Genomic DNA, 9,610 nt, shown 5'->3' on the forward strand with positions numbered 1-9,610 from the left:
GTGTGTATAGCAATGCAGCTCGAGTTCACTGCCTGAACTAGCTTGCAGGCTTCGCTCCATTTATTGCATTTCACCCTGACAGGGACCAAATTGCATTGAAATCCCATCCAATAGTTTTGGAGGTTTTTACAGTCTGGACCAATTAGGTGGACCATTGTTATCTATAGAGCCACTGCTAGCGTGGCTAAAATGTGTTAATTACAGTCCTGTGCCTGGAAACAAAGTCCAGTATAGAAGTCAGACTTGCCTCACACCAGTCCAACAGTCTGCCCTCTACACTCTTTTGCTTTGCAGGGCACTCTTAACTTCTGGCATTGGCACTGGATGTAAAAACAGATCCGCACTTGGACAAAACATTGTGTCTCTGGTTGTAGAGCACATGTGACTTGAGCCACATGGGACCAGAGCCACTGTTACCACATTAAAAGACTTAATGGGTATTTTGTTTTCGATCTTTTCGTCTCCATTTGGAAACTCTACTGCAAGCATCATTGGATATTAAGGGATAATGAGGTTTTGCTGCTGGTATTGATCATAGCAGGGTTGAGGAAGCGCCACCATGTTACCAGGGGTTATCAATAGTGTATGTCGAAAATAAGAGCTGATGTGAAAACCAGGAGAGCAGTCTTTTACTCTGGGCAACAAAGTCCTCTTAGATGGTTCTTCTTGAAATTCCTGAAATGTCAGAAGGTCTCTCTTCAAGAAAGCCTATTGGTAAGAAGGCCACAGATGAAAATGGCTATAATCTTGGCAGTGCATTAAGCACATCTTAGCAGCCTCACAGAACTGACATCCTCTCCACATGCCATTGTGAGGAAGACAAGACATGTCATCCAGTCAGATGAGTTGGTTCCTGTCTATGATTAGGAGCTGCCACAGGTCCCCCACTATTTGCCCATTACTCAGCCCCAGCAGAGACAGCCAGACTGTGACAGGTAAGATAGAGCCCCACTGGCCATCAGCGAGAGGTGACTTATTAAAAATAATGACTGGGTGTGTGATGTGATTGATGAGTTTGGGGTGACAGCTGGTAGTTCATAGCTATATCTGGACGCTTTCTGCACACTGACATGACTGACATGCTGGGAGAGACAGAGAGCGAGGGAGAGCTCATTTTAATATTAAAATGTGTCTGCACCTGCAGGAAGAAAGTGTGGTTGAAGGGAAGGACAGTAATACAATTATTATTCAGGGGGTACAAGATATTCGGCCCAAAGTAGCTTCTCTTTTATTTGATGTCTTTCTGAGTCACCGGCTGAACCTGAGGACCTTGAGTAGTACACTCTATAATTAGGGGCACAGGGCACAGAGTTGTAAGATAAATACATTTTAATGCACCCTTTCTCTTTTTCAATAGATACATACTACCTTTGAAGCTACGGAGCTTATTGAGCAAACCTTTCTGCTATAGAATACTGAACAGACGGAAGGTTGACACATTCTTTTCAAAACCAAAGGGACAATTTTAAGGCTAGAGGTGGCTTTTGGCTTTAAAGCACATTTTGGGAAATATTGGCTTTCTTACTGTGAGTGAGATGAGAGGATTAATATCAAAGTGAACAAAATACACCTTAAAATGCCTCTAAATAAAAGTTAAAAAAAACAAAAAAAAGTTATAGTACTAGTATTAGTTCGTTAGTAGTTAATTAGGAGTTATGAGTTGGAACCATTTCTTGGTGAACAACAGAAGCAATGACTTTTACAGCATCCTGAAGTCTTCTTGTCACAGTGAGGTTGCCAGGTATGGTACCATTGTGTTACCAAGACCAAAACCAAAACTTGCGCTCAACCACTTGTCTGGCAACATGCGCTATAGTCCTGAGCAGTTGGATAAACTGTTTGTTAAGAAATCCAACACATAACTTCCCCTTAGATTGCAAATAGTTGTTTTTGCATTTCTACCTATCAGGTACATGAGCTCCTGTTGGAAATTTACCTTATCTTCCACCTAAGTTGCCCACAGCCTGAGAGCTTAGCCATGCGTGTTGCAAGTTTGATGTTCCTGTTCCTGTCCCTCATGAGTGATTTCTGTTTCCCTGGCCTGGGGGAAAAGGCTTGACTCACCCGTAGCTGTAGGAATGGACTGTCTGGCTGGTAGGCCCTTTTCTGGCCACCTGCTCTTTTCTTTATATAGGCAGTTCAGGTTTTATTTGATGGTGAAAAGGGTGGATGGCATAGTTCCAAATTTTCCAGAGTCCAAAACAACAAATCACAGTTTTACCATTTTGAGATCATTTCAGTGAGGCACAACTCAGCATCCCCACTGCTGCTGTCCTGGCATCTCCCCCGGTTTGTGTCCACTTAAAAACATCAATACTGACCCTGGATATTGAATTGGTACATCCCTACTTATTAGCCACCATCCAGGATCAGTATTGATGTTATTAAGTGGATCAGGTGTATCGGCCATGACTTGACAGTTTTGTTTGTAAATGTCATGTATAAAATGTGTTTTCTTTGGCCAACCGAATTGTTCAAATGCCACCGAAACCCTGGGCTCATGTGACCTTACATTACAATGATCCCAATTCACTCTACACAGTGATTTATACAGATCACTGCACTGGTACTTGATATCTGGCAGGTACCCAGAATTGAGGTTCCAGAATTGGTATCGGGACAGAACATTCTGGATTGGTGTATTCCTGCTAATGACAACTCAGACCTGTCCCCATGTCTGACCTTAGTGCTGACCCCCCAGTTATTTCCACAAACCCTGGTCAACAACACTGGCAGACATAACATAACAATAACACCATTTAAGGAGGTATTTTCACCCAGAGAGCCAAGATAGACATTTTTTCCTGCCTCCAGTCTTTATGTTAAACCAGACTAACCACATCCTGAATCCAGCTCTGCACACATAGGATTTTTATCAATATTCTCATTTGACAAAAAGAAAATAATCACATTTCCAAAAATGTTGAACTGTCCCTTTTAAAACTAAATTGAAGTTGATAATATGACCTTTATTGGCCAGCCAGGAGCCTCAGTATATGATGATGGATTACACTGCTCTTGTTAAATCCTGTCCATCCTGATCCAGCCAGGTCCATGCTCTCTTGTTAACTGGATCCTCCACCTGCAGCTTCGTAATGGGTCTGACATGAAACAAAAGCTGATCCTTGAGCTTGGTGGATATTTGGTTTAGACTTTTTATATTAGAAAGGATATGTAAAGCCCAAATGAAATGCCTTTCTAACCCTTTAAGATTATTCTTTCAGACATATTGTACCCCTATTTAACAATGTATGCCAAAAAAATTACAAAAACTCAATTTCTTAATTTTCAATACATTTTTCTTCCCATAAAAAACTTATGCTTACATTAGTATAAACTAACCAATTTCCACCAGTAATATTAAGACATTCCCCTGTCAATCAATCTTAAACTTTAAGCCATGCAGATTGATCTGTTGGCAAGTTAGCAAAAGCCTGGTTTTCTATGGGGCTCGCTTAATATACAAAAGCACGACAATCAGGGTCAGCTAGTGAGTCCACTATAGCTGCTTGACTGGGGGACGTAACACACAGCTCTACAAGTCCCTCCCGAGCTCCCTGTTTTTACAGGAAATGCGTAAATATGTGGAAGCAAATCGCACTATTCCATTTAATGTGAACTTTAAAGGGGAAAAAAAAAAAGAGTTTGATGAGGAGGAGTCTCAGATGCTAGTGAATTTGATTGGAAATCATGAAAGAAGACATACCTGAACACAACAGCTGCCCATCGAAAATCAGTATGGTAATCGATCAGGTTCTCCCAGTGGTGAAAGCTTATATGTTTCTACAACCACCCTCATGTTAACTTCATTACACCAAATAATTATTCAACACACAATCCGCTAAAAACAATAACCTTGGTCAGAATTCAGCCACAGGGATTTAACTCACTTTTTCCCTCAAGAGGGGTGTTTTTCTTTTGATTCCCGACAATTTTCTCACTTTCTCTATTTCCCTTCTCTCATTTTTATCTCTCTCGCCCTCTTCGCAGTTTTTATCCTCATCTTTCACCCTCCCTTTTCCCTCCTCTACCAGAGCATAAATACCATGCTGGCAGCAGTGACTGCAATCCTTTGTTTCCTATCGCCGGATGTGCTGTCTTGTAAAATAAAATATTATTGACTGGCATGGTAAACTTACATTAGGGTGCAATGATAAATGCGTTCCATAAAACTCCCAACACGTCACGTAAATGGCGGAATTTGTTTAATGCGACATGAAATATTTTTGGGATGTGAGAGTGTTTAAGTTTCACGGGAAGCTAGCTTGGCATGCAGGTAGTGGAGTGGCATGCATAAAGCCATAATGATGAGTGAGGCAGCTGTATGTGTGTGTGTGCTTAAACCCCTCCTTTCCTAAACTCTGTGCCAACCCTGTCGCTAACGCAGCAGCCCTCTGCATTATTTATCCCCACAGCAGTACAACCACTTCTCGGCAGCGGGGAAAGTGCACACCTTGCAACCCAAAGACTTTTTTTATAAACTTTACTCCTCTCTTGTTCTTTCAGTAAGCCTTGAGGATAAAAGACCTCTCTGTTCGCTTTCTCTCTTTATGCTTTGGTTTTATCATAAAACGCCTGCTAAAGTCTCCCTTAATGGATATTGATTTGTCAAACAATAACACAAGATCACAATAGACAGCTCATACGAAAGCGGTGTAACCTTGAAACTTGGAGCCACTTCATAAGAACTGATAAAACTCGTTGGCAGACAGTAATGTTTAACATTTAAATTTACTCTTCAGTGCTTTTCACTTCATGTCCTGCCTGCCAGAAAGCAAATAGGATGAGTGAGAGAAATGTCTTATTACCTTCTTACTCTATAATGGAAAAATATAAAAGGTGTGACAGTGTAATATCATCCAAAATATAAATACAGATCCCAGGAACATTTCCTGTATTTTTGTGCAAAAGAATGGCTACGTTATAATGGTGCAAGAACAACACAACTGACAGAAAGTTATAGCAAGGTCAGCATACAGTACCTGATGAACAAGCTCTTCAGGAAACTACATCCAATCTCAAACGGGCTGTAATATTACAAATGCAATGTACTCATAATCTGGTCTTTCTGTTTATTGATTTAAACAGAAGATGGTCTGTCTGCATCACTGAATCAGCGCAAATAATGAAAAAGATGTTTGAACAGGGGCCATTTGCAAATATGGCAAAGCTCTTTCTTGTGCTAGATATGGCTTTGCTGTGTCAGTAACATTAAAAGTTGGATTTATAAATATGGTGGTGCACTTCAGGGTATTTTGATGGCTTGGACACTAAATTGGACAGAAGGAGATAAATAAGGGGCCAGTGGGAATGGGAGCACAAAATAAAGAAAAGATAGCATCCCCTTTCTGGAGCAATAAGCTGCCAGTCTTTTGGCATCACGTCAGCAAGCCGTTTGCAAAGCACTGATAACAAAATAGGATTGTATGCAAGAAAGCAAGATGCATTCAGAATGGTAGGGGTCTGTGAGAGTCCAAGATGAAGAGCTTAGTTAGTACTTCATAGTCAGACATTCAGAGGAACAGCAATTAAAACTTTTCTCCATTCATGCACACATATATTTACAGTTCTTTGCATTACCAGGGGCATGTTTTATAACCTGATTTGTGGGTGGTCGGTGCAGACAACTGACCTTTCATTATGACAGGAATATACGCTAATGGCATATCATTTTTGACTTCTACTCAGTGGGAGGTGGTACACGACAAACAGACGAGGTCATGCCATGTTTGCAGCTCTGCGCTTCACACTTGCAGCTGTGAATACTAATGAGATGTGTTTTGTCAGTCAAAAGTAATTTTAATTGGCATCAGACCTCCGCGTGCTCTTGCTTGCAGGTCGGCTGTCAGACCTCTGGCTTGGAAAGGGGGAAACTAATGCGAGTAACCAAGTTTAATTTCTCTGACATTTTATACAATACAGTGTTAAAAATTGAACTGCAACAGCAAGTAGAAGCAGGAGCAGCACAAAGTAACCTAACATGAATTGAACCTTTTTTATTTTATTTTTTGTCTCAAGGCATGAAAAATGAACACGACTGCATCCAATGGTTTGTTACACAGAACCATTGGGGAAGTTATTGTTGGAAACTGTTTGGGAAAGGGCAGGTACTCTTTTTTGAATGAACCAAATGTCTATTTTAATAGAACCATATAACGTGTGAAGAGCGAAAACATATTTTCCATCAAGAAAATCCTTCAATGATTGAAGCCTGGCCAGATGGATTCTTGCATGATTTCTTGATCTTGTGAGTCCAGCTGCATTGCAAGGTTAATGAAAACATTGATAAATTAGCACATTATGGATTAATGCTAAAGTAAAAGCAAGCAGTTGTCTATTTACACATCTAACTGATACAGAGCAAAATTAGCATTTCTTTGGAGTCATATCTCTTGCCACCTGAGGAAGGCAAGTCCAATATTCACTCTCCTTTTAACTCTGTTTTGGTCTTGGTTTTGATCACCAGTTTCTAATGGAAATATCGGTCTCTTTAGCTGCTAAATTTACCAGCTAGTTGCTAACTGTGTTAGAGTTTTTTCACATTAAACTGCTGCCTGCCGCTAGAAACCTTGTAAGTGTGGTAGTAAACCAAAAGAGTGAAATAACAGGCCGTAAAAAACAAAACAATGAGCTGAAAGATTCTAAAAAGCTCCGTAGCTGAGAAGGACCTTTGACATTACACATTAGTAATTTGAGCAGCTGTTTACATAAAAATATTGATTAGTGCAGCTTTAACAAAAGACAAGAGACACCTTAGAGAGGTTATGTGGACACCAAGTAATCAAATAACTAGTGGAAATCTGTATTGACTCATTGATCAAGTGCCACCCAAGCATAGGTTATCATAGCCTTGTTTATTAACGAAAACCTTCTTCGTCACCGACTGAGATGACAACTGGACACACATCCCCATGCAGACAGTGATAGTCGATATTATCTATTCACTGGTGCAATTTACTCGTTAAATGAGAACTGATAAGTCTTTTTACCATTAAGCATTTTTCAGTCAGGGCAGTGTTTCCTCCACTATTCTACATTTCTCGACAGGTTTGAGAACTCATTACCTTCTCCCATCTGACAGCTCTACCTGAGGCGGCAGATCAGGAGAGAAGTGAGAAAGAGGGAGAGACAGAGGCAGGGTCAGCCATGAGCATTCACAAAATAACACAACCCCACTGTCAAGGTCTTGTTAGTGTCTTTGTTATCCAGTGACTGAAGAGGAGCCTTTGTGTCTGGCTGAGGTCTAATGGGATGTTGACCCGGCCCTGGTCCTGTCTGTCAAACATCATCACTCTTGACAAAAGATGTGAAAGAGGGGCTAGTAGTGTCCCCATGAAAGCTATTCTTCCCTATATAAGAAAGCCGGGGGCGAGAGAGATGTTGACAGTAGGCAGTTGGGAGCCAATTGCTTAGAAAAGAAAGAAAAAAGCTATCAGTGGTAGAGTCCAAGCAGTGCTTTCATCACACACGCACACAAATATAATGGAACAGCAAATGATTGTTGGATAATTACGCTTAATGCTACAATCTTCAACCAATTAGCTGGGGAGGGTTAAATGGAACACTTCAATCTCTGCAGGGTTTGGACAGCTGCGTAAATGAAGTTCATCTGTGGCATCATTAGATTTCCTTCAGGATCAAGTCAAGGTTATGTGGTCCACGTCAACACACTGTTTTCTGCTAATGAAACTGGATTCTGTGCAGTAAAGTTGTGGTTAGATTGTCAAGCTTCAGGTCACACCACACCATATGAGACCTGTGCGGTGTCTCCTCCTCCAAGTGTGTGAGTGCAGAATAAAAAAAAAAAAAAATAAAACATAAAAAACCTCACCACATCTTGTACCTGCAAACGAGGAGTGATGGTGCCATGAATATTTATCTGCTGCACTCCTAACGTGTCATTTATTTTGTGCAGATACATATCTGTCGGAAGCACCTCTGTTTAGCATAGGTGAATGAACCTGTAATGTGGTACTTCATATTTTTCCGATCTGCGCCACCTCTGTGGCAGTATGGTATTAGGTAGGCGATCAATCATGTCAGTAAATCATCCATGAGAAGGCCAGTGTCAATAAAGGAGGAGGAGCATGAAATGAAAAATCCATCCAATCCAGCACTGAAAACACAGCTACCGGCGGTGCACTTTGCCTTCCATTTTGTTGTTGTCTTTTTCAGCAATATATAACGTCAGTGGTAAACTTCAGGCAGGTTTCAGTCCCTGAAAAGTGAGGACAAAGTGTTTCTTTCTTCAGAATCTCAGCATCTTTAACCAGTTCTGAACAATCATGGGAGGAGATTCGTGCAGAGATTAATAATATGTCCGCTTGCAATTAAAGATGTTAGTTTTTAGTAAAAGGCACAAATCCTTTTCTGGTCGACTGGAGTGCCTCTTGATCTTTATTAACACATAAGTACCACATCAGCGTTTTTGTTTCCATCTACAAGACAAACAGCTGCGTGCAAGTCTGCAACTGTGATAAAATCCTGTGGGATGGAAAGCGAATTTTAACTTAACGTTCTAAATTATAATTGATCAACTCACGACGGTCAGAGTTGGTTATTTGAGGATAAAGGTGGATATACCACTATATCCCCTGAATTTGCATGTGTTGAAACATTAATAATAGACGTTGTCTGACATGACATTTGTTTTCTATTTTGTACATTGTTATATTGTTTATGTGGATATATCAAAGCTTTTCTGAGTTTCCAAGTCACCAAGTTAATATTGACACAATCTGTCTTAAAATGTAGTAATTATATTAACTCTGACATTGCATGAAGGCTGCATGATTGTTTGGAAGTTGTTGAAAGTCATTCTGGGACATGGAGGAAACCACTCTCTGCATCTGGAAGTTATGTGGATAATGACAAATGAGATTAATTAGCATCTATTTTGATTGATTCTGTCTGCACTGTGATCCGATGTTGATATGCAAATCACGCGAGTGGAGCTGGCTGGCTTTTTAACAAATATTGAAGCGATGTTTGATATTCTGAGGAGTTGCTTTGACATACAAGGGATACTTTTCGGTATCCTTGCTTACTTGGCTAACGTTACTTATTCTGTAAGAAGTTTGGAGAAGCTTGCTGTATGGACTCGCAAAGAAGGGTTCGTCTGCTGCTTTTTGTCGTACAGCTTGAGATAGCAGGATGAGGCAGAGCTTGGGGACCTGTCCACTTGTTGGCACATTTCTTCCTTCAGAATTTTAAGTTATCCAATCACAGTGTGTGCCAGGTCTAGCTTATCCACTCGTATACTGATTCTGCATATGTTTCCATTTCCACATTTGCATCAACATGCAATTTTCCTCACTCAGAAAAAATATCCCAATACAGATGCTGTTAGTTTATCATACAGTCAGGATATATTTCAATCTGTAAGTCACATGAGAACATCGTATTGATGTTTGAATTATAATTTTGCTGATAGAAGGCATTGCTGGTGTTGGTTTATTAAACCATTTCCATCAGTCACTTCCTTTCAATCAGTCGTTGCGGGATCGAAGTGGATGGTAGTTATGGTGATTACTATGAATGAATGGAGACCTCACAACCACAGTCTTAATTACATGCTTGCTTGTGTTACGTGCACACAAACACACACACA

At 40.4% G+C, this 9,610-nt stretch overlaps 1 protein-coding gene across 2 annotated transcripts in view; it reads left to right on the top strand.

The window, feature by feature from the left end:
- asic2 (acid-sensing (proton-gated) ion channel 2) overlaps positions 1-9,610 on the top strand; it is a 327,047-nt gene that overhangs the window by 287,868 nt on the left and 29,569 nt on the right. The gene's annotated exons all lie outside the window — the stretch shown is intronic.

This window comes from Morone saxatilis, unplaced genomic scaffold, assembly GCF_004916995.1.
Source record: "Morone saxatilis isolate NCDOM2014 unplaced genomic scaffold, NCSU_SB_2.0 Contig14, whole genome shotgun sequence".
Taxonomy (NCBI): domain Eukaryota; kingdom Metazoa; phylum Chordata; class Actinopteri; family Moronidae; genus Morone; species Morone saxatilis.